We start from the raw sequence: 24,625 nt of genomic DNA, 5'->3' as shown, positions 1-24,625 counted from the left end.
CGGCGCACTGTGGCTGCAGTGTGCACCATCCACAGGATGCACTGCAGCAGCTTGCCAAGGCTTCTTCGACAGCACTTCCCAAACCCACGACCTCTACCACCTAGAAGGACAAGGGCAGCAGGCCCATAGGAACAACACCACCTACACGTTCCCCTCCAAGTCACACACCATCCCGATTTGGAAATATATCGCCGTTCCTTCATCGTCACTGGGTCAAAATCCTGGAATTCCCTTCCTAACAGCACTGTGGGAGAACCTTCACTACACGGACTGCAGCGGTTCAAGAAGGCGGCTCACCACCACCTTCTCGAGGGTAATTAGGGATGGGCAATAAATGCCGGCTTCGCCAGTGACGCCCACATCCCATGAACGAATAAAAAAAATTGAATTTTTTTTTACACAGCGAGTTTAATGATCTGGAATGCACTGCCTGAAAGGGTGGTGGAAGCAGATTCAATAATATCTTTCAAAAGGAAATTGGATAAATACTTGAAGGGAAAGCATTTACAGGGCTATGGGGAAAGAGCAGGGGAGCGGGGCTAATTGGATAGCTCTTTCAAAGAGCCGGCACAGGCATGATGGGCCGAATGGCCTCCTCTGTGCACTATAATACTTTGATTTTAACAGCAAATTCTGGTCCAATGGATAAGACACATGGAGGAATCAAGCAAGATAAGCAAGTAGGCACAGAATTAGCAACATACAGCACAAGAGAGAGACACACCAAAATATATACACTACACAGAAGGCAGAGAGAGACACGCACAGAAACATGGACCAATACATGAAAAAGGCATGTACGTACACACAGATGTCGGATTCTCACTGACTGGGCTTCATTTTTACTCAAGGGAGTTAATCATAAAAATCACCCTCACTAAAAATAGCCCAGCTTCGTTGTAAAAAGAAATGAGGACAGCAGACAGTAAAATGGATTTGGTCCTTTATTCATTTTGTTTAATGTCTGTTACTTGTTATCCAAATCGACACTGACAGATTGGCCTGGTATTGGAATATATACCAGGCACGACTAAAGATTTAATCTTCCTCCTGCCACATGCAGGGTTGCGATCATGGATTAAGAATTTTCTGTAAATGAATGCAAATTAACTATATCCTGTTGCTATGCTTTTATTGATTTTTCACTAAATCAATGTCTTGATGTCAGGGAGACAGGAATAGGAAGAGAGGCAAAAGCCAGAGAGAGAGAGAGAACGAGAGATAAAATATTACTCATTCCTTAATTCATAAATGAGGGGAATTTCAGTCACTTGCTTTGAACGCTGTTCCAGATGGTAAACGGCAGCTGTTTTTATCTGGAAGCTGTGCACCATTTTTGAAAATCAGCTTTCATGGCTAAAATTGTATTTGAGAAATGACAGGCTCTCACTGTGCAGATTAAAGCAATTCAGGCACTGATGTCCGCAACAGCACACTGGAATAAAAAAAAACACAAATCCTGTACAACATTTTAAGGGATTAGTAAACCAATCAGAAATATTAAGCTTACAACAGAGCCGCAAATCTAACCGGGTATTCTGGGACTTGCTGATAGAGAGGCACAAGGAGTGTTGGCATATTGTCAGACAGAAGTAGAGAAACAATCAGCAAAAACGTTAACTTTCTCTGTGAAGCAGAGATACTCCATCTGCATGACTAATTGTCATTAATGAATCTAATTCACCAGATAGGGACGAAAGCCTACCGTTGGGAGGTGTTTAAATGGCATCGTAGCACTCCCCCACCCCAGCAAAAGCAGCTGTGTGTATGTAAGAGTGAAGGGACTGTACTCTCCCTGGATCTGAGACTCTCTGAACTTGTGTTAAACTATTGACAAAGTGCTGGCCTTTCATCCATCAGGAGGTGTTCAAGAGCTGCATTTCTGGTAAGTGACCAACCCAATGTGTTACAGTTGACTGATCTGTCGGTGATATGTGAAAGTTGCTCCATCTGTTTCTCTTTATTGTGGTGCCTGTTATGGGCCAAATCTTGCTGAAAAAATAACGGTGTGTTAACGATGCACACCGTTATTAATATGCAAATCGGTCAGAAGTTCAGGGGATGAAGAGATTCGCTCTGAGTTGCGAATATCCAGGACTTGCTGGTCGATTTACAGCGCCCCATCCTTTGCTTCGTACTAACGGCATCTCGACCTTAGCCGATCCTCTCCTGCCCAGAAAGGGAACAATTTAAACTGTTGTCTCATTCCTGCAAGTTGTCAATTCTTCTTAGAGATTTTTAAAATGTCAAATTTTACATTTTTTAATTTTGTTTTTGCTCTCCCTTTCCGTCTCTCTTTTTACTCACTCTCTCTTAATCCAAATTTCTTTCCCTTGCTATATTTCTCTTTCTAATTCACCCTCCTTCTCCAACATTCCTCCGTTTCTTTATCCTTAAATCTCATTGGTTAAGGAGATACACAGTTGGTCCCACCGTTAATTAAGGTCCCACATGCCCCGTTATCAGCTCGCACTCCCAGCAAGTTATGGCGCAAAAAACGTTTTGAGCTGAAGGGTGCAGGAGAAAAGTCTAACTAACGGCGTACGCTGAGGGATGCCCCTCTCCAGCAAGATCTGGGTCAGTGTCTTACTGCCAGGCGTAACCTTTGAGGACGGAGATGGCTGTAATTTGCTGCATGCCATGAGTGGCTCGGGCTGTAAGGTTTTCCTGTGGTTAGGGTGATCTCATCTACGCATCTTGAGTGAGCCTTGAGAATTTGGTTGCACCAAAAGTCTACGGCAGTACACTCCACGCCTTATGGAATCTTCAAATAAGTGGCCCCTGAGAATGATATGGCTTTACAACTGTGTTCTAGGTGGTCTCTATGCTGGGTCATTTGACTAGGTAAGAGCATTGACCTCATCTTTGATTTGGCGACCCTTTACCGGCCCAGTTGATGCATATCTTTGCACCTCAACGTAGTCGGGAGGTCAGTGTCGATAGGTATATCATCTAGGATTACTTCCATTAATACCTTTGTTGGATTTGATTTGATCCAAAAGCCCCTAGTCAAGTCAGAGCTTGGATTTCCGAGAGCGTATGTAGGTGTTCATCAATCAACAATCTTGTGCCAACCTGAATGCACTCATTAGTCCTGGCAGCTGAAGTTCTCAATCTTCACCTCTCTTCCAAATGTTAGTGAGGGTGATGGGTTCACAACCAACACTGATATTAATTCCTGCTTCACAAGTAAAACTAGAAATGTTTCACCAGCATACAGTTCAAGGACATCCTCAGATGAAGCTATAGCTCCTCTACAGACACAGAGGTTGTCTTAATGTTTATAGCCATTAAAGATTTTACTTCCAAAATTGCTACGCTGATGGAGGCACTGGAGACTGATTTTGTGTGGCCCCATTCTCTGCGTCAGTCTGTGCCATCTGAAGGGAACAGAAGGGTGCTCCTTTTTGGCATCTATCCAAACCTGGGCAGTTTACTTTGTGATGAATTTAATTACTGTATTGACCTATTGTTAGTCTTTTCAAACCCTCTGTTGGGCTTAGCCTTGCTTTTCAAACCCTTAGTCTTGGACATTCTTACCTGCCCTACATAGAAAGAAAAAAAGAACTTGCATTTATATAGCGCCTTTCACGACCTCAGGATATCTCAAAGTGCTTTACAGTCAATGAAGTACTTTTGAAGTGTAGCCACTATTGTAAAGTAGGAAATGCGGCAGCCAATTTGCCCACAGCAAGGTCCCACAAGCAGCATTGTGGCAATGACCAGATAATCTGTTTTAGCGATGTCGTTTGAGGGATAAATATTGGCCAGGACACACCGGGAAGAACTCCCCTGCTGAAGCTATAGCTCCTCTACAGACATCTTCGAAATAATGCCATGGGATCTTTTACATCCACCTTTGAGGGCAGATGGGGTCAAGAGGTCAGAGCCAATTTTCCCAACCCTTGTGGATTTAAATTGATGGAATTTGAAGTGCCACTGAAGAAGTCCCTTTTTATTACACTTTCTGCCGGTTTGTCTAATATTGATCATGCAGGCCAAGTTTGAGGACACTTTACCAAGGGCAAAAAATATTGTGGCCTTTGAAAGAGTCCAAAGGTTTGGAGTCACAGAAAGAAAGGAAGAAAGGACTTGAATTTACATAGGACCTTTCACATCCTCAGAATGTGCCAAAGCACTTCACAGCCAATGAGGTACTTTTGAAGTGTTGTCACTGTTGTAATGTGGGCACAGTTTGTACTCCAAAGGGACCCTTTAGATGCAGATAACTATCTGGCAGTTAAGTAGGTAAAGTTTATGCACCAGTCCCTCAGATACAATCAACATGACTTCCCACCCTGTGAGCAAAATAACATTTCTTGAATTTTTCACAAAGCACCAGCAAACCTTGGGCCCATTCAAGGATGACTTGACAATGGTTATTTCTAGATAACTCATCGCCATCCCTTATGGTCGAGGAGAATCAGCTTTTGGGGCCAAATTGAACTGGCCATTGCACAAAATAGGATCACAAATTCCAACCACTGCTTAAAAGAAGGTATGATGTGGAGATGCCGGTGATGGACTATAACTTGGTGTTGTAAAATTGTTTAAAAGAAGGTAGGAAGCATTTTAATGCAATCTCGTTTATAGCTAAGATGGGCACATTGTGAAAGAAGTACAACAATGGCCGTAACAGATAACATCTACAGATGTGCTATGAAGCAGATTGGGCTGTTAAGATTTCTTGAGATCTGAAAAATATTGCTGCAAATCTCTAATGATTCAGATTTTCTTTGCTGCCTCCCAAGGCAAGCTGAAGCCAAATGAAATTCACCCTATTTTGAATGCTATACACATTAAGAATTTCTGACAGGCTAGTGCCTTGTTTTGTGTGATTTGTGAACAATTTTGTTAGACATGCTTTGCAATAAATCCCTTAGAAAAATACTTTCTGATGGCGGCAGATCTTGCATCCTGAACCATAATGGCATGTTAGTTAATCATTTACAAGTGCGAGGTTCACTTGTGATATTAATAAGAACTCAACGACCCAAACGTCAGCCCAGCTATCACTCAGCAGTCAGTTCAGCCCAGAACACAACAGGAGCTGAAGTAGTCTTCACGCATATTAAAAGACGTTAGGGAGGAGATACCAGAGGCACTATTACATATATATAAAAATTCATTAGGAAGGGGAATAGTGCCTGAGGACTAGCGGACAGCTAATGTGATTCCTATTTTTAAAAAGGGAGATAGAACAAGTCCAGGGAACTATAGACCAGTAGGAAAGATAATGGAATCTTTACACAAGGATGTATTAGAAAAACATCTAGAAACCGAAAATATAATAAAGAACAGTCAGCACGGATTTCAGAAGGGAATGTCATGCTTGGCCAAACTTTGAAGACACTCGCTCACCTGACGAAGGAGAAAGCCTCCGAAAGCTTGTGATTTTCAAATAAAACAGTTGGACTATAACCTGGTGTTGTAAGATTCCTTACATTTGTCAACCTTTGAAGAAGTAACAGAAAGGGTAGACAAGTGTAATGTGGAAGATGTAATATATTTGGATTTTCGAAAGGCCTTCAATAAAGTACCGCATTGTAGTCTCATGACTAAGGTCAGAGCATGTGGAGTCAGGGGACAGGAAGCAGAACGGATAGGAAGCTGGCTACAAAACAGAAAACAGAGAGTAGGGGTTAAAGGTAGTTACTGGCAAAAAATGGGAAGCAGTGTTCCACAAGGATCAGTGCTGGAACCACTGCTGTCCTCAAATTTACACCAATGATTTGGACTTGGGAATCAGAAATACAATTTCAAAATTTGGGGACGACACCAAATTGAGGGGTGTAGTTAATAGAAAGGAAGAATGTGTCAAAATGCAAGAAGACATTAATAAACTTGCAGAATGGGCGTGTAATTGGCAAATGAATTTCAATATAGATAAGTGTGAGGTGCTGCATTTTGGTAGGAAGAATAAGGGGGCCACATACTGCTTGGATAATAAGAGCAGAGGGATCTCGGGGTACAGATACACAAATCACTAAAAGTAAAAGCACAGGTTAATAAGGTCATAAAAAAGGCAAACCAAGCACTGGGGTTCATTTCTGGAGGGACAGAATTGAAAAGCAGAGAAGTTATGTTAAACTTGTATATAGCCTTGGTCAGACCACACTTGGAGGACTGTGTACAGTTCTGGTCTCCATATTATAAAAAGGATATAGAGGCATTTGACAAGGATGATACCAGAACTGAGAGGATATATTTATCAGGAAAGGCTGAACAGGCTGGGGCTCTATTCTCTAGAAAAGATAATTGTAAACAATTTTACAACACCAAGTTATAGTCCAGCAATTTTATTTTAAATTCACAAGCTTTCGGAGATTTTCTCCTTCCTCAGGCAAATGTTTCAAGAGCTCCTTGAAGCCTACGCATTTATACATATAGAACAATACATGGTGTTTACAGACTGCCCCTGCAACTGCCCGTTGCCAAGGCAATCACCGTGTTCAGACAGAGAGGTGTCACCTGCAGAACCCCCGAATACACATTCAACAAAAAAAAAACAAACAGGGAAAAAAACAGAGAAAAAAAACAGAGAGAGGCAGAAACATCCGGAAGGCAGAGAGAGCCAGCAAATGACCCATTATATTAAAAACAGATAACATTTGTTCGCTGGTGGGGTAACGTGTAGCGTGACATGAACCCAAGATCCCGGTTGAGGCCGTCCTCATGGGTGCGGAACTTGGCTAAAAGATAAGGGTGAGGGATGACCTGATGGAGGTCTGCAAGATAATGAAAGGGTTTGATAGGCTAGACATAAAGAAAATATTTCCACTTGTGTGGGAGACCAGAACTAGAGGTCATAAATATAAAATAGTCACTAATAAATCCAATGGGGAATTCAGTTGTAACTTCTTTACCCAGAGAATGGTTAGAATGTGGAACTCACTACCACAAGGAATAGTTGAGGCGAATAGCACAGGTGCATTTAAGGGGAAGCTAGATGAACACATGAGGGAGAAAGGAATAGAAAGATATGATGATCGGGTGAGATGAAGTAGGGAGGGAGGAGGCTCATGTGGAGCATAAACGCTGGCATAGACCAGTTGGACCGAATGGCCTGTTTCTGTGCTGTAGACTCGATGTAACTCAATGTAGTCTCATGAGAAAGCTGGGATATTTGTAGAGACAATACAGGTCCGGTTTTGGGATCTGCTGAGCCCCATAAATGGGTGTAACCAGGCAGATGGAAGTATCAGTGGAGATTGGTTGTGTTCAATCTCTGGACCACAATGCCCATGATGTGCTTTTCCAATGAGGTGAACACCTGGTGCAGGAAACTCACACCAGGAATAGCCGAAAGCTTCAGTGGAAAATGTTAATGAGACAGAAGTGATGGATTTCACCCTATGTTTACACCGGAAGTGCACTCAACAGGGTAGACTTTGACTTTTGGGCACTCCCTCAGCACTGCACTGAAGTGTCAGCCTAGATTATGGGCTTAACTGATACCGGGGCTAAAAGGGTTAAATTATGAGGCCAGATTGCATGGAATAGGCTTGTATTCCCTTGAGTATAGAAGATTAAGGGATGATCTAATTGAGGTGTTTAAGATGATTGAAGGATTTGATAGGGTAGAAAGGGACAAACTATTTCCTCTGGTGGGGGAGTCTAGAACAAGGGGGCATAATCTTAAAATTAGAGTTCGGCCGTTCAGGGGTGATGTCAGGAAGCATTTCTTCACACAAAGGGGAGTGGAAATCTGGAACTCTCTCCCCCAAAAAGCTGTTGTGGCTGGGGGTCAATTGAAAATATCAAAACCATGTTCCTATGTTCAAATCTCTGGAGCGGGTCTTGAACCCACGACCGTCTGACTCATACCCACTGAGCCACGGCTGGCACTATAACCATGCAGCACCCGGAAGAGGAAGGCAGTGAACACCAGCTAGAAGATGAGATAGGTGAAACAGAATAGGCTGAAACTACATCTGCAGAACCAGCTCTGCCAGATGTTGGAGTCGTTCAACAGGCTCTTATTGATGACACCTTCTCCTAATTATCGCCCAACCCATTGCACGAATCGTCCTCCTACATCTCCAAAGATCATAATGAATGTGGCTTCGCCTACAGTGCCTTGATTTCACACGGAACATATTAGGGTTTAGCACCATGGTGACCTTTTGTCACTGTGTGGCTGATTTGTTCTGCAACCTAATCTTGTGTGCCTACTGTATGCTCGCCCTGTGGCAGGAGCATGTAAGACCACAGGCTGCTGGGAGTGACAATAGGCTCTAGGGATTGAGCCCTTGACCTCTGTGTACTGGGGCCGGAGTTAGGCCCCAGTTGTAGTCTGCACTAATTTCGCTTGCCCTGTCTGCTCTCTCACCTATGCGGCCTTTGGAAGGAGTTGCTGGAGGGTGTTGACAACCTGAGAGACTGCAACAATATCACGCCTATCCCACACTATTGGGCACAGCCGCACCATGCCAACTGATCTGTGTGACAGCGAACCCAATGTCTGTAAGAAGCTTGATGAAGTCACCATCTCAATGCAATCCACAAGCCTACCCAATGAGGAGAAGAGAAACTGCTGCACATTGGAGCCCAAGGCCTCTATGTCAACAGTCTGTTTTTTACATATTCATTCTCGGGATGTGGGCATCGCTGGCAAGGTTGGTATTTATTGCCCATCCTAAGTTGCCCTGAACTGAGTGTCTTGCTCGGCCACTTCAGAGGGCAGTTAAGAGCCAACCATGTCAGTGTGGGACTGGAGTCACATATAGACCAGACTGGGTAAGGACGGCAGGTTTCCTTCCCTAAAGGACGTTTGTGAACAAGTTGGGTTTTTACAACAATCTGACAGCTTCATGGTCACTTTAACTGATCACCAGATTTTTGTTAATATTGAATTCAAGTTCTCAGACTGCTCACAGTGGGATTTGAACTCTGCTATTATGTCACCAATCATACCTGGAGGCCTTGACAATCCCACCTGTGAGTCACCGAGACCAGCTGCCTCTGCAGGTCCCAGGTGAATGGAATGGCAGCTGCAGAACACTGCCACCTGCTGCGAGGGCGCCTGCGACATTGGCACGATGTTGTTAGTAGCTATGTGAAGTACATAAGACCATAAGAGATAGGAGCAGGAGTAGGCCATTCGGCCCCTCGAGCCTGCTCCGCCATTCAATGAGATCATGGCTGATCTGATTTTTACCTCAACTCCACTTTCCCGCCTTTTCTCCATATCCTTTGACTCCCTCGCTGATCAAAAATTTGTCTAACTCAGCCTTGAATGTATTCAATGACTCAGCCTCCACAGCTTTTTTGGGGGAAAGAATTCCAAAGATTCACGACCCTCTGGGAGAAGAAATTCCTCCTCATTTCCATCTTAAATGGGCGACCCCTTATTCTGAGACTATGCCCCCTAGTTTTAGATTCCCCCATGAGGGGTAACATCCTCTCAGCATCTACCCTATCGAGGCCCCTCAGAATCTTGTATGTTTCAATAAGGTGTCCTCTCATTCTTCTAAACTCCAATGAGTATAGACCCAACCTGTTCAATCTTTCCTCATAAGACAACCCTTCCATACCCGGAATCAACCTAGTGAACCTTCTCTGAACTGCCTCCAATGCAAGCATGTCCTTCCTTAAATAAGGCACCAGAACTGTACGCAGTACTCCAGGTGTGGTCTCACCAGCACCCTGTACAGTTGTAGCATGACTTCCCTGTTTTTATACTCCATCCCCCTAGAAATAAAGGCCAATATTCCATTTGCTTTCCGGATTACCTGCTGCACCTGTATGTTGACTTTTTGTCTTTCATGTACAAGGACACCCAGATCCCTCTGCTCCGCAGCATTTTGTAGTATTTCTCCATTCAAATAATATTTTGCTTTTTTATTTTTCCTCCCAAAGTGGATGACTTCACATTTTCCCACATTATATTCCATCTGCCAAATTTTTGCCCATTCGCTTAGCCTGTCAATATCCCTTTGCAGACACTTTGTGTCCTCCTTGCAACTTGCTTTTCAAGCTATCTTTGTATCATCAGCAAATTTGGCCACAAGACACTCTGTTCCTTGCCTTTCCGCCCTTACCTTTCATGACCCAGGCGAGTGATAGGCATGCTGTACTGCACTGCCATATGGGGCAGGCACCCTGTAGTGTGAAAGAGGGCATCACTTCTTATACCTATTTCATACAGCATAGCATGAAATGTTGGTCAGATCCTGAGATGCTCTCTTACGTGCCCCAGGACTCCTCATGGGGTTTCCTTTCACTTTATTTCTACCTCACATTTCTTACCCTTTTCTTCCCCTTCAGCCCTGGCGAAGCCGACTGAGCCCCGCTCCAAGACCTGAGCACATAATCCAGGCTGACACTTCAGTGCAGTGCTGAGGGAGTGCTGCACCGTCGGAGGTGCCGTCTTTCAAATGAGACGTTGAAACCAAGTCCCTTTCTGCTCAAGTGGACGTAAAAGATCGCATGGCACCCTTTCAAAGAAGAGCAGGGAGTTCTTCCCGGTGTCCTGGCCAATATCTCTCAACCAACTTCACTAAAACAGATTACCTGATCCTTTATCACATTGCTGTTTGTGGGATCTTGCTGTGCGCAAATTGGCTGCTGCGTTTCCTACATTACAACTGTGACTACACTTCGAAAAGTACTTCATTGGCTGTAAAGCATTTTGCAGCATCCTGAGGATGTGAAAGGCGCTATATAAATGCAAGTTTGTTCTTCTTCCCATCTTCTTATTCCACTCCTTTGCCAATGACCCTCAAGCTCTTTGCGAGGAGAGGCAAGAGATTCAATCTCAAATTTTCAGTCCTTGATCCCAGTGCGCCAAAGCCTAGCTTCCACTGGCCAGATCCCCCTGACAGCAGAGACTAGATTTAGGACAGGTTAATCCAAGAGCTCCCTCCATGATATCATACTGACTACAGCAGCTACTTCTGTGCAGCATAAGATACCTGCAGTGCAGCGATAGACTAAACGGTTGCATTTCCAATTAATTTATTATAGCCAGAGTCAAACTTAAATGTGTTTAAAATAGACTTGAGCAACAAAATAACAGTAAGTACTCTCCAAGTGTCATAAATTGCCCACAACAAACAATAAAAGCACACATTAAGAATGATTTACAAGACCTGGGGGGAATTTTATCAATTTTTCAAGCACGCACATATATACAGATTAGCAAACTGTATTAACCTTCAGGAAACTCAAACAGCAATTACTTGCATTTATAACAGCATCTTTAAAGTAGTAAAATGTCCCAAGGCGCTTCACAGGAGCCTAATCAGAGAAAAATTGAAATCGAATCAAGACGAAAGGTCTTCGACCTGAAACGTTAACTCTGTTTCTTTCTCCACTGATCCTGCCTGACTTGCTGAGCTTCTCCAGCATTCTCTGTTTTTATATTATATAAGTAGATATTAGGAGATGTGACCAAAAGCTCAGTCAGACTGGTAAGTTTTAAGGAGCATCTTAAAGGAGGGGAGCAAGATTGAGAGGTTTGGGGAGTCAATTCCAGAGCTTAGGGCCCAGACCACTGAAGGCACGGCCGCCAATGGTCGGGCGAAAGAAGTGGGGGATGGGCAAGAGGCCAGAGTTGGAGGAACGCTGAGTTCTCGGAGGGTTGTAGGGCTGGAAGAGGTTACAGAGATAGCGAGGGGTGAGGCAATGGAGGGATTTGAAAACAATTTTAAAATCCAGGCACTGTTTTATATTAGTGGTTAATTTAAAATCTCTGGTAAAACTGAAAGACCAGGCCATTGAACAATATCTATTGATATTGAAATATGCCCTGGAGGCTTCAGATCAAAAATAGAAGTCTGAGCGAGACATGTTAAGTCCCCTATGATATTGTGCACAGTTTGAGAGATTTATAATGGGCAAAGGGAGAATGTGCTCAGCATTGGGTGGTCAGTCAGACTAGTGCTGATCGTGGAAGGTCTGCTTTCTGCACACTGAACATGTAGGGCTCAGCAAAGGCTTCACTGCTACTGGAGCTGGTGCGTCTGTCTTGGATGTGTCCAAGAGCTTTAGGGACATCGTGGAAGAGATGCTGTGATTCCTCCCGCCCCCATGTCTCTCCTTTTCTCCATGCTACTCTGTAAAACTTTTCCTCATTTCATAGGCATCTGGTGGTGTAGTGGTTTATGTTACTGGACTAGTAATCCAGAGAATTTGAGTTCAATCCTCACTGTGATAGTTTAAACTCAATTTATAATAAAATCTGGAAATAAAAAGGTGCTATCAGTAAAAGTGACCATGAAGCTGTCGGATCATTGTAAAAACCCAACTGGTTCACTAATGCCCTTTAGGGAAGGAAACCTGTCGTCCTTACCAGGTCTGGTCTATATGTGACTTCAGTCCCACACCAACCTGGTTGACTCTTAACTGCCCTCCGAAGTGGCCTAGCAATACACTCAATTGAATCAAACTGCTACAAACACAGATGCAGTGGTACAAGAAGGCGGCCCACCACCACCTTCTCAGGGCAACTTGGGATGAACAATAAATGTCGGCCTTGCCAGCGATGCCCACATCCCAAGAATGAATTTTTAAAATAATCTGTTGCCCTCTCTCTCTCACTGCATCTACTGCCTATTCTTTCTGTCTCTTTTATCTCTCACCGTTGCGGTCTTCCTAGGAGCATAATTTCAGCACCATGGAGAGCCACAGGAGGGAGCGATAAGGGAGCAGCCAGATCTGGCACCGAGCAGAAAGTTCTGGGAGGGAGCAAGAGACAGGAAGCAGAATGGCTAGAGCCAAGGAGTTAGAGATGGGCAAGTTCAACATCAGCATCCACAAGCCTTTAGTCTTATGTGGGCTCTTTAATAAGATGTTGGAGGAGGGCCAAGTCATGGAGTACAGGATTTGGGCGTGGAGCTATCTGCCATTGGGGAGGGGGGTAACCTGAGGCTGAGGCTGTTGATTTTTGTGTGGGGGAGGTGGGAGAGATGTCAGAGTGACTGGAAGGTAGGATGGAGACATTCATGGGTTTGCTTTTTTTTGTGGTATGAATTTTTGGCGTATGCTAGATACTCGTTTATTCCTGGGGATATATAGTGGGAGTGGCTGTATGTGACAAGATTTTTTATGTTGGAATATGCTTGATTGAGTCACAAAAATAACCAAACAGAAATAACAATTGCTGAGATCATTTTGGAATGCGATTGATTCCTGTTTCTGGGTTTTGATTGGTTCCTGATTCTGGTATCCGATCTGTTTGATCAAAGTCTTGGTGTGTGATCAGTTGGTCTGTGGTTGTGAGACGTGGTTAGTTAAAGGTAGTGTCTGAGAGACGGACATACATTCATCCAATACGATTCTCAGAGTCAGGGCAGGCTCCAGACCTTTTGTTTGTGTATGTGTGTGGTATCTGAATTTGTGTATGTATGTTAAGTGTGTGTGTGGGGTACATCCACACAGCTATCCTAATATAGACTGGGATAGTAATAGTGTAAAGGGCAAAGAGGGAGGAATTTCTGAAGTGTGTTCAGGAGAACTTTCTTGATCAGTATGTTTCCGGCTCAACGAGGAAGGAGGCATTCTTGATCTCCTGAACACACTTCAGAAATTCTGGGAAATGAGGTGGGCCAAATGGAGCAAGTGTCAGTGGGGGAACATTTAGGGAACAGCGATCATAATTTCATAAGGTTTAGATTAGTTATGAAAAAGGACATGGAGCAATCTAAAGTAAAAATACTTAATTGGGGGAGGGTCAATTTCAGTGGGTTGAGAACGGATCTGGCCCGGGTAAATTGGAATCAAAGATGGGAAAGCAAAACTGTAATTGAACAGTGGGCAGCCTTTAAAGAGGAGATAGTTCGGGTACAGTCTAGGTACATTCCCACGAGGGGGAAAGGTAGGGCAACTAAAGCCAGAGCTCCCTGGATGATGAAAGAGTAAGATAAAGCAGAAAAAGGGGGCGTATGACAGATGTCTGGTTGATAATACAAGTGAGAACCAGGCTGAATATAGAAAGTACAGAGGACAAGTGAGAAAGGAAATAAGAGGGGCAAAGAGAGAGTATCAGAATAGACTGGCAGCTAACATAAAAGGGAATCCAAAAGACTTCTATAAGCATGTAAATATTAAGAGAGGGGTGGGGCCGATTAGGGACCAAAAAGGAGATCTACTCATGGAAGCAGAGGGCATGGCTGAGGTACTAAATGAGTACTTTACATCTGTCTTTACCAAGGAAGAAGATGCTGCCAAAGTCACAGTAAAAGGGGAGGTAGTCGAGATACTGGATGGAGTGAAAATTGATAGAGGAGGTACTAGAAAGACTGGCTGTACTTAAAGTAGATAAGTCACCCGGTCCAGATGAGATGCATCCTAGGTTGCTGAGGGAAGTAAGGGTGGAAATTGTGGAGGTACTGGCCATAATTTTCCAATTATCCTTAGGCATGGGGATGGTGCCAGAGGGCTGGAGAATTGCAAATGTTACACCCTTGTTCAAAAAAGAGTGTAAGGATAAACCCAGCAACTACAGGACAGTCAGTTTAACCTCGGTGGTGGGGAAGCTTTTAGAAACGATAATCCGGGACAAAATTAATAGACACTTGGACAAGTGTGGATTGATAAAGGAAAGCCAACACGGATTTTTTAAAGACAAATTGTGTTTAACTAACTTGATTGAGTTTTTGATAAGGTAACAGAGAGGGTTGATGAGGGCAATGCAGTTGATGTTGTGTATATGGATTTTCAAAAGGCGTTTGATAAAGTGCCTCATAATAGACTTGTCAGCAAAATTGAAGCCCATGGAATAAAAGGGGCAGTTGCAGCATGGATACGAAATTGGCTAAGTGACAGGAAACAGAGAGTAATGGTGAACTGTTTTTCAGATGGAGGAATGTGTTCCCCAGAGCTCGGTACTAGGACCACTGCTTTTTTTGATATATATTAATGACTTGGACTTGGGTGTACAGGGCATAATTTCAAAATTTGCAGATGACACAAAACTTGGAAGTGTAGCAAACAGTGAGGAGGATAGTGATAGACTTCAAGAGGATATAGACAGGCTGGTGGCCTGGGCGGACACGTGGCAGATGGAATTTAATGCAGAGAAGTGTGAACTGATACGGCAGGAAGAATGAGGCGAGGTAATATAAACTAAATGGTACAATTCTAAAGGGGATGCAGGAACAGAGAGACCTGGGGGTAAATGTGCACAAATCTTTGAAGGTGGCAGGACAGGTTGAGAAAGTGGTTAAAAAAGCATATGGGATCCTGGGCTTTATAAATAGAGGCATAGAGTACAAAAGTAAGGAAGTCATGATGAACCTTTATAAAACACTGGTTCGGCCACAACTGGAGTATTGTGTCCAATTCTGGGCACCGCACTTTGGGAAGGATAGGAAGGCCTTAGAGAGGGTGCAGAAAAGATTTAGGGACTTGGGGATGAGTTACGTGGATAGACTGGAGAAGCTGGGATTGTTCTCCTTAGAGCAGAGAGGGTTAAGAGGAAGTTTGATAGAGGTATTCAAAATCATGAAGGGTTTAGATAAAGTAAATAAAGAGAAACTGTTCCCATTGGCGGGAGGGTCGAGAACCAGAGGGCACAGATTTAAGGTGATTGGCAAAAGAACCAAAGGCGACACGAGGAAAAGCTTTTACACGCAGCGAGTGGTTATGACCTGGAATGCGCTGCCCGAAAGGGTGATGGAAGCAGATTCAATCGTGGCTTTCAAAAAGGAATTGGATAAATATTTGAAGGGAAAAAATGTGCATGGCTACGGGGAAAGAGCAGGGGGAATGGGACTAACTGGATTGCTCTTACAAAGAGCCGGCACCGACTCAATGGGCCGAATGACCTCCTTCTGTGCTGTAACGATTCTGTGAACAGCACTTTTGAGGTTAACAAAAAAGTTTGAAATTGTATCTATTGAGGCAGTGGGTTTGTGGTAGAGCTCACTGACACTCACGGAAGGTGTGAAAGTTTGCTTTTACTGCTACTGCTAATTGAAACTGAGTTTCTCCTTTGATTTCTGATTGGGGAAGTCAGTCTGCATCAAGGAATTTAATCCAAGATACAATGATATCCTATCGATGGGAGCAGTGGCGATGATGTTACCGCTTGGGCTGTCTCTTGATCTTGATTTCCATAATACTAAATCAGCAGGTCTCACATAATATCATTTAACAGAAGGATGAAAGGGCTTCTTTATATAGAATAGCAATAGTCTCTTGCTGCTGGAGAGAGACCAGCTTTGTAACCATGTGATTTATTGCAGGGATGTAATCTTCTGGCCCAAGCTGATGAACTGTTATTGGCAGTGACCTGTCACTCAGGGTCAAAGCTGACAGAAGATGGCTTTCCTTCTTCAACCATTTACACATGAAATGTGCAGTTGAAAAGATCGCGTATGGCATTGCAAGCCCAGAAATTCCCATCTAAACAGGCACACTGTAGAGGCCCCGTGTGGCGGCAATGTGAGTTTGCTAGAATTTCTACGGTAATTGTTTCTGGGAGCTGTTGCAAAGCTGTGGGTCCAAGGCCCAATTCAGTGATTCCAGTTAACATTCATTCTCGGGATGTGGGCGTTGTTGGCAAGGCCAGAATTTATTGCCCATCCCCTAGTTGCCCTGGATACAACTGGAGGTCCTTCAGGGCCCCTTCAGAGGGCACGTAAGAATCACCCATGTTGGTGTGGGACTGCAGTCTAGCCACTAAACCAATCAGCTATATTTTGCTTTCTTGCAGATCTGAGTCATCAGGCTTTCTGGCTCCAGCTGTCAGGAAATAACTTATTTCAGCAATAAACTAACTGACTAAATACCAGCCGTGTATAATCAGGGCCCGAGCGTCCACTTATCCGATTGTTGTTTGTTTTCTTCCCACTTTCTCCCCTGCTGAAGGCATGAGTTTTATTTTAATTCATTCTCAGGATGTGGGCGTCGCTGGCGAGGCCGGCATTTATTGCCCATCCCTGGATGCCCTGAGCAGGTGGTGGTGGGTCTCCTTCTTGAACTGATGAGACAGGCTACTTCAGAGGGCAGTTAAGAATCAACCTAGTTGGTGTGGGATTGGAGTCACGTATAGGCCAGACTGGTTAAGGACGGCAGGTTTCCTCCCCTAAAGGACATTAATAATCCAGATAGGTTTTTAACTTCAATCCAACAGCTTCATGGTCACTTTTACAAACGCCAGATTTTTATTTCCGGATTTTTTAAACTGAATTCAAATTCGCAAACAGCCACGTTGGGATTTGAACTCACGTTCTCTGGGTCATTAGTGCAGGCCTTTGGATTACTAGTCCAGTAACATAACCAACTACACTATTGTACCCCTTCTTAAAATGGCGCTGGGGTTCTCGGGGCTCTCTCAAGACTCCGCATCAAGAACAGCTAGTTGACATTGCCGGAATCAGCAAATTATGAATTTAATTAGAACAAGCTCTCTGCATGGTTTTCATGCAAACTATGGTCGGCGGGGGTGCCGATATCCACGGAGCAGCAGCACTTAAAGGGCTGCTTAAACTCCCACTTAAAGCTCGCCCAATATTGGGCTCCAAGTCTGCAGGCGTAGGAATGGAAGGTGCAAAGGATAATGTGGGCAGAAATACCTCCCCCAGTCTTGATGAGGACAGTCTGGAAGAGCCTCAGCAGAGGACGCGAGCTATATTTGGGGGTGGGGGATAACCCTGCTCTACACGCCAGTGTGCAGCAAACATGGCAGACTGGCACGGATGAGGCAGGCATCGCTCCGGACGCCCCAGCTAGCCCCCTCAAAGGAGTACTCGGTAGCAGGAAGGAGCAGCCGACTAGTGCAGAATCAGAATGTGCTGGCTATAGTTGCAGGGCCATCTCAAGACCCAGAATGGAGGGGTGCTCGATCGCATCCATCCCATGAACTATCCCATTGTCAAGCAGCAAAACGGCCATCGCAGTTACTCCTCCCGCTGAGCTAGTACGTCGAAGGAGCATTAGATTAGGTGGTAGACTTGAGCACAAAATCTAGACCGACACTTCGGTGCAGTACTGAGGGAGTGCTGCACTGTCAGAGGTGTTGTCTTGCGGATGAGACGTTAAACCGAGGCCCCGTCTGCCCTCTCAGGTGGATGTAAAAGATCCCATGGCACTATTCAAAGAAGATCAGGAGCATTCTCCCCGGTGACCTGGCCTATATTTATCCCTCGTCCAACACCTAAAAACAGATTATCTGGTCATTTACCGCATCGCTGTTTGTGGGATCTTGCTGTGCGCAAATTGGCTGCCGCATTTCCAAAATTACAAGAGTGACGACACTTAACAAAGTACTTCATTGGCTGTAAAGCGCTTTGGGACATCCTGAGGTCATGAAAGACATTATAGAAATACAAGCTCTTTCTTTCTTTTGGAAAGCACACGCCAAGCTGTCACCAAAGGCAAGCACCAGGGAAACAAACAGGAACAATACATTAGGAAACACTTTTGGGGTAATAAAATGATTGCTTTATTTCAACATAGTCCTGAGAGCTCTTTCGAGAAGGAGCATATTGAGGTACCAGGTGATGGGTATTCAAGGTAGTTTAGGTAGAGGTGGTTGTAATGGGGGGCATGGTATCCATAGGGCCACCCTATTGTGTTCAATAGGCTAGGAATGTAGGAGCAAGGGTCAGATTGAAGACTTAGGTGATGGTCCTGTTAATCAGAGATTGAAATGCGAAACTTCCTGGCTGCAAGCTGCCTCCGACCGTTTCCTCTTCTTTGCTGGGGTTGAGGTTGCTCAGCATGGTCCTCCTAATGAATGGCTTCTCTGGATGGAAGAATTGTGCAAGATGCAGCAGATGGCTAGAATACTGGAGACCCCAGCGGGGCTATAGAATGGGATCGCTTGCCCCCGTCCCCCCTCCGCCAGTCTGTCCAAACAATTGAGTCTCTGAGCATTCAGTGTGTTTAAAACCTGCAGCCACAGCACTAACGCTGAGTGTCTTAACTTAGACCTGGTCTGACCAGGGGCTGGAGAATGTTTACAGTAAGTGGACCTTTGCTTAAGTTGGCCGTACAATCTCCCTCCAACGCCTCTCCTCCGTTGCTCAGCTTCGTGGGACTGCCCTTGCTTGACTCCATTCCTACCCAACATGCCCGAGCAACTTCGGCAATAACTTGTGTTTCCCCCACTGCACTGTCATCTCCGGTCCCCCAGGAATCTTTTCTTGACCCCCCCGCCCCCACTCCTCCTCTTCCTCATTTAAATACTGCCTCTTGGTGACATCATCAGCTTTCACACAGATAGCAATGATGCCCAGTTCTACCTGGGCACCACCTCTCTCAACCCCTCCCCCATCTCTGTACTGCCCGACTGCTTGACTAACATCCAGTATTGGGTGAGTCAGAACCGCCTCTACATTGGGAAGACCGAAGCCTCTGTCTACTACCCCTGCCACAAACTCCACTCGCTGACCATTGATTCCATCCTCCTCCCCGGCCACTGTCTGAGGCTGAACCAGACTGTTCGCAACCCAAGTATCCTGTTTGATCCTGAGACGCCATATCCTCTTCATCACCAAGGCTGACGAATTCGTCTCTGCTCTGACCGGTGCCCATCTGCTGCCAAGACCTTCACCCATGCCTTTGTCACCTCCAGACTCAACTACTCCAGTGCGCTTCTGGCTGGCCTCCCATCCTCCATTCTCCATAGTCTTCAGCTCATCCAAAACTCTGCTGGCCCTATCCTATCCCGCACCAAGTCCTGCTCACCCTGTCCTCACTGACCTGCAACTGGCTCCGCATCCGCTAATGCCTTAGACTTAAAATCTTTGTCTTTAAATCTCTCCATGGCCTCACCACACCCTATCTCTGCATCCTCCTCTGGCTCTATATCTCCCCCTCAAACACTCCGTTCCTCTGACTCCGGCCTTCTGTGCATCTCCCCCTCCCCCCACCCTCCCTTGCCCCATCATTGGCATTATGTCATTTACCCCTGTGGCTTTAAATCTACTTGCACTCCTTTTCTATAGTGTTAAGGTAGTGGAATAACATTCTACTTTATTGCCAGCTCAATAGGTCCTGCTCGGATAGGACGTCCCCATCTGATTTTCTCTTCTCCCTGTGGGGGAGACACTGCAGCTTCCACTACCCAGCTCGACACGGCTCAGTTCAGCTGTATGGTGGGAACCCAACTTGTGCTCTTTAGAGCAGAGAAAGTTAAGGGGAGATCTATTAGAGGTGTTCAAAATCCTGAAGAGTTTTGATAGAGTAAATAAGGGGAAACTGTTTCCACTGGCAGGAGGGTCAGTAACCAGAGGGTGCAGATTTAAGATAATTGGTAAAAGAACCAGGTGGGAGATGAGGAGAATTTTTTTTTACACAGTGAGTTGTTAATTTCTGGAATGCTCTGCCTGAAAGGGCGGTGGAAGCAGATTCAATAGTAATTTTGAAAAGAGAATTGGATAAATACTTGAAAAGGAAAAATTGCAGGGCTATGGGGAAAGAGCAGGGGGAGTGGGCTCTTTCAAAGAGCCGGCACAGGCACAATGGGCCGAATGGCCTCCTCCTGTGCTGTATGATTGTATAAGGACCCTTTCCAGACTCCTGTGTGTCTGTGGATAGAAATCTAATGGCCTGTTCTTTCAGATATGTGAGTTGAAGGCCAAGATACGTAGCACAGGACACCACCAAGACTGAAAGGACTAAAAGAGAAGAAATGGAGAATCAGGAAAAAGTGATTTAGGTGAATAAAGACAGAGAGGAGTGAAGAATTGCACAGAGAAACTGATGATGTAGGTAGGATGCAAACATGGAGTTAAGAGGAGCAAGAGAACTGAAGGCGACATGAGGAAAAACTTTTTTGCACAGCAAGTAGTTATGATCTGGAACGCACTGCCTGAAAGGGTGTTGGAAGCAGATTCAATCGTGGCTTTCAAAAAGGAATTGGATAAATACTCGAAGGGAAAAAATTTGCAGGGCTATAGCGGGGGAATGGGACAAACTGGATTGCTCTTACAAAGAGCCAGCACAGGCCCGATGGGCCGAACGACCTCCTTCTGTGATGTAACCATTCTATGATTCTGTGATTCTAAGAGGAGGACTCTGACCGTAGTTGTATCCATACAATAAAGAGGGACAAGAAAGGTTGTGACTGAGAAAGGGTTTGAAGACTAGAGGAGAGAAGAGCCTCCCAAATACGGGAATAGCATTCACTGGCTGCTGGGAAACATCAAACGCACATCTGACTGGAACATAAATGATCAATCATGTAGCTGGTAAAATAGAATGACAAGATGGCTTTTCCGGTGATGGGTTATTCAGTGCACTTTATGTACTAAGAAAAATACATTCATCACAGTGTATCTCCCTCTAATACACTGTGTGTCCTCCAGCACAACATAAATTAATTCATACTCCATCAAACGTTTCCTGTAATAAAACCTGTCATTCTGCTGTGTGCCGTCTTGTAACCTTTGAAATATCACAATTTCTGTGGTTTCTTTCCAAATAGAGAAACATTTAAAATAATCTGAAAGAAAGGACTTGCCCTTCATTTCCTCAGGACATCCCAGAGTCCTTTACAGTCAGTCAAGTATTTTTGAAGTATAGTCACTGTTGTAATGTGGGAAACACACACAGCCAAATTGTACACAGCAAGATCCCACAAACAGCACTGTGATAATCACCAGATAATCTGTTTTGGTGATGTTGGTTGAGAGATAAATATTGGCCCAGGACACTGGGGAGAACTGCCCTGCTCTTCTCTCAAAGTAGTACAATGGGATCTTTTACATCCATTGGAGAGGACAGATAAGGTCTTTGTTTAACATCCCATCTGAAAGACAGCACCTCCAACAGTGCAGCGCTCCCTCAGTACTGCACTGGAGTGTTAGACTGGATTATGGGATCAAGTCTCTGGAGTGGGACTTGAACCCACAACCTTCTGATGTCAAACATGAGAGTGATAGCCACTGAGCCACAGCTGACATCTTGACCTATTGGCTACTCCCGATTGATGCCCAGTGACTCGCTAGTCGGGTGGAGACAGGATCAGACTCAACAACAACAATTTGCATTTATAAAGCGCCTTTAACGTAGTAAAACGTCCCAAGGTGCTTCACAGGAGCGATCATCAAACGAAATTTGACACCCCGCCACATTAGGACAGGTGACCAAAAGCTTAGTCAAAGAGGTAGGTTTAAAGGAAGAGAGAGGTGGAGAGGTGGAGAGGTTTAGGGAGGGAATTCCAGAGCTTAGGGCCTCGGCAGCTGAAGGTACAGCCGCCAATGGTGGAGCGAAGGAAATCGGGGATGTGCAGGAGGCAAGAATTGTAGGAGCGCAGAGATCTTGGAGGGTTGTAGGGCTGGAAGAGATTACAGAGATAGGTAGGGGAGAGACCATGGAGGGATTTTAACATGAGGATGAGAATTTTAAAATCGAGGAGATAATCCCCGATCTATTGCAGCCTGATGACTTATCCATGGTGGAACAGTGCATGAGCAATCACATTGACTCCTTCAGCAGAGAATCAGAAAATCATAGACTAGAATCATAGATTCATTACAGCACAGAAGGAGGCCATTCGGTCCGTTGAGCCCGTGCCGGCTCTTTGTAAGAGCAATCCAGTTAGTCCCATTCCCCTGCTCTTTCCCCGTAGCCCTGCAAATTTTTTCCCTTCAAGTATTTATCCAATGCCTTTTGAAAGCCACAATTGAATCTGCATCCACCACCCTTTCAGGTATCGCGTTCTAGATCATAACCACTCGCTGCGTGTAAAAGCTTTTCCTCATGTCGCCTTTGGTTCTTTTGCCAATCACCTTAAATCTGTGTCCTCTGGTTCTTGACCTTACCGCCAATGGGAGCACTTTCTCTTTATTTACTTTATCTAAACTGTTCATGATTTTTAACACTTCTATCAAATTTCCTATTAACCTTCTCTGCCCTCAGAAAAACAACCCCAGCTTCTCCAGTCTATCCACATAACTGAAGTCCCTCATCCCTGGAATCATTCTAGTAAATCTTTTCTGCACCCTCTCTAAGGCCTTCACATCCTTCCTAAAATGCGATGCCCAAAATTGGGGACAATACTCCAGTTGTGGTCAGACCAGTGTTTTATAAAGGTTCAACATAACCTCCTTGCTTTTGTACTCTATGCCTCTATTTAAAAAGCCCAGGATCCCGTATGCTTTTTTAACTGCTTTCTCAACCTGTCCTGCCACCTTCAAAGATTTGTGCACATATACCCCCAGGTCTCTCTGTTCCTGCACCCCCTTTAGAATTGTACCATTTAGTTTATATTACCTCTCCTCATTCTTCCTGCCAAAATGTATCATTTCGCACTTCTCTGCATTAAATGTCATCTGCCACGTGTCCGCCTATTCCACCAGCCTGTTTATATCCTCTTGAAGTCTATCACTATCCTCCTCACTGTTCACTACACTTCCAAGTTTTGTGTCATCTGCAAATTTTGAAATTGTGGCCTGTACATCCAAGTCCAAGTCATTAATATATATCAAAAAAAGCAGTACCTAGTACTGGCGAACACCACTGCACACCTTCTCCAGTCCGAAAAACAACCGTTCACCACTACTCTCTGTTTCCTGTTACTTAGCCAATTTCGCATCCATGCTACCACTGCCCCTTTTATTCCATGGGCTTCAATTTTGCTGACAAGTCTATTATGTGGCACTTTATCAAACGCCTTTTGAAAATCCGTATACACAACATCAACCACATTGCCCTCATCAACCCTCTCTGTTACCTCAAAGTACTCATTTAGTACCCCTGCCATGCCCTCTGCCTCCATGCCTAGATCTCCTTTTTGGTCCATAATCGGCCCCACCCCTCCTCTTACTACCCGTTTACTCTTTATATGCCTATAGCGGACTTTTGGATTCCCTTTTATGATAGCCGCCAGTCTATTCCCATACTCTCTCTTTGCCTTTTTCACTTCCTCTCTGTACTTTCTATATTCAGCCTGGTTGTCACTTGTATTATCAACCTGACATCTGTCATACGCCCCCTTTTTCTGCTTCATCTTACTCTCTATCTTTTTCATCATCCAGGGAGCTCTGGCTTTAGTTGCCCTACCTTTCCCCCTCATGGGAATGTACCTAGACTGTACCCAAACCATCTCCTCTTTAAAGGCCGCCCATTGTTTGATTACAGTTTTGCCTGCCAATCTTTGATTCGAATTTACCCGGGCCAGATCCGTTCTCACTCCACTGAAATTGGCCCTCCTCCAATTGATTATTTTTACTCTAGATTGCTCCTTGTCCTTTTCCATAACTAATCTAAACCTTATAATATTATGATCACTGTTCCCTGAATGGTCCCCCACTGACACTTGCTCCACTTGACCCACTTCATTCCCCTGAACCAGATCCAGCAATGCCTCCTTCCTCGTTGGGCTGGAAACATACTGATCAGGAAACTTCTCCTGAACACACTTCAGAAATTCCTCCCCCTCTTTGCCCTTTACACTATTACTATCCCAGTCTATATTAGGATAGTTGAAGTCCCCCGTTATTACTACTCTATAGTTCTTGCATCTCTCTGTAATTTCTCTGCAAATTTGCTCCTCTATATCCTTCCCACTAGTTGGTGCCCTATAGAATACACCCAGTAGTGTAATGGCACCTCTATTGTTTCTTAACTCTAACCAAATAGATTCTGTCCTTGACCCCTCCAGCACTGCAATATTCTCCTTAATTAATATTGCCACCGCCCCCCCCTCCTTTTTTTCCTTCCTGATCTT

Source organism: Heptranchias perlo, chromosome 9 (genome assembly GCF_035084215.1).
Source record: "Heptranchias perlo isolate sHepPer1 chromosome 9, sHepPer1.hap1, whole genome shotgun sequence".
Lineage (NCBI taxonomy): Eukaryota > Metazoa > Chordata > Chondrichthyes > Hexanchiformes > Hexanchidae > Heptranchias > Heptranchias perlo.
This window is presented reverse-complemented; position numbering follows the sequence as displayed.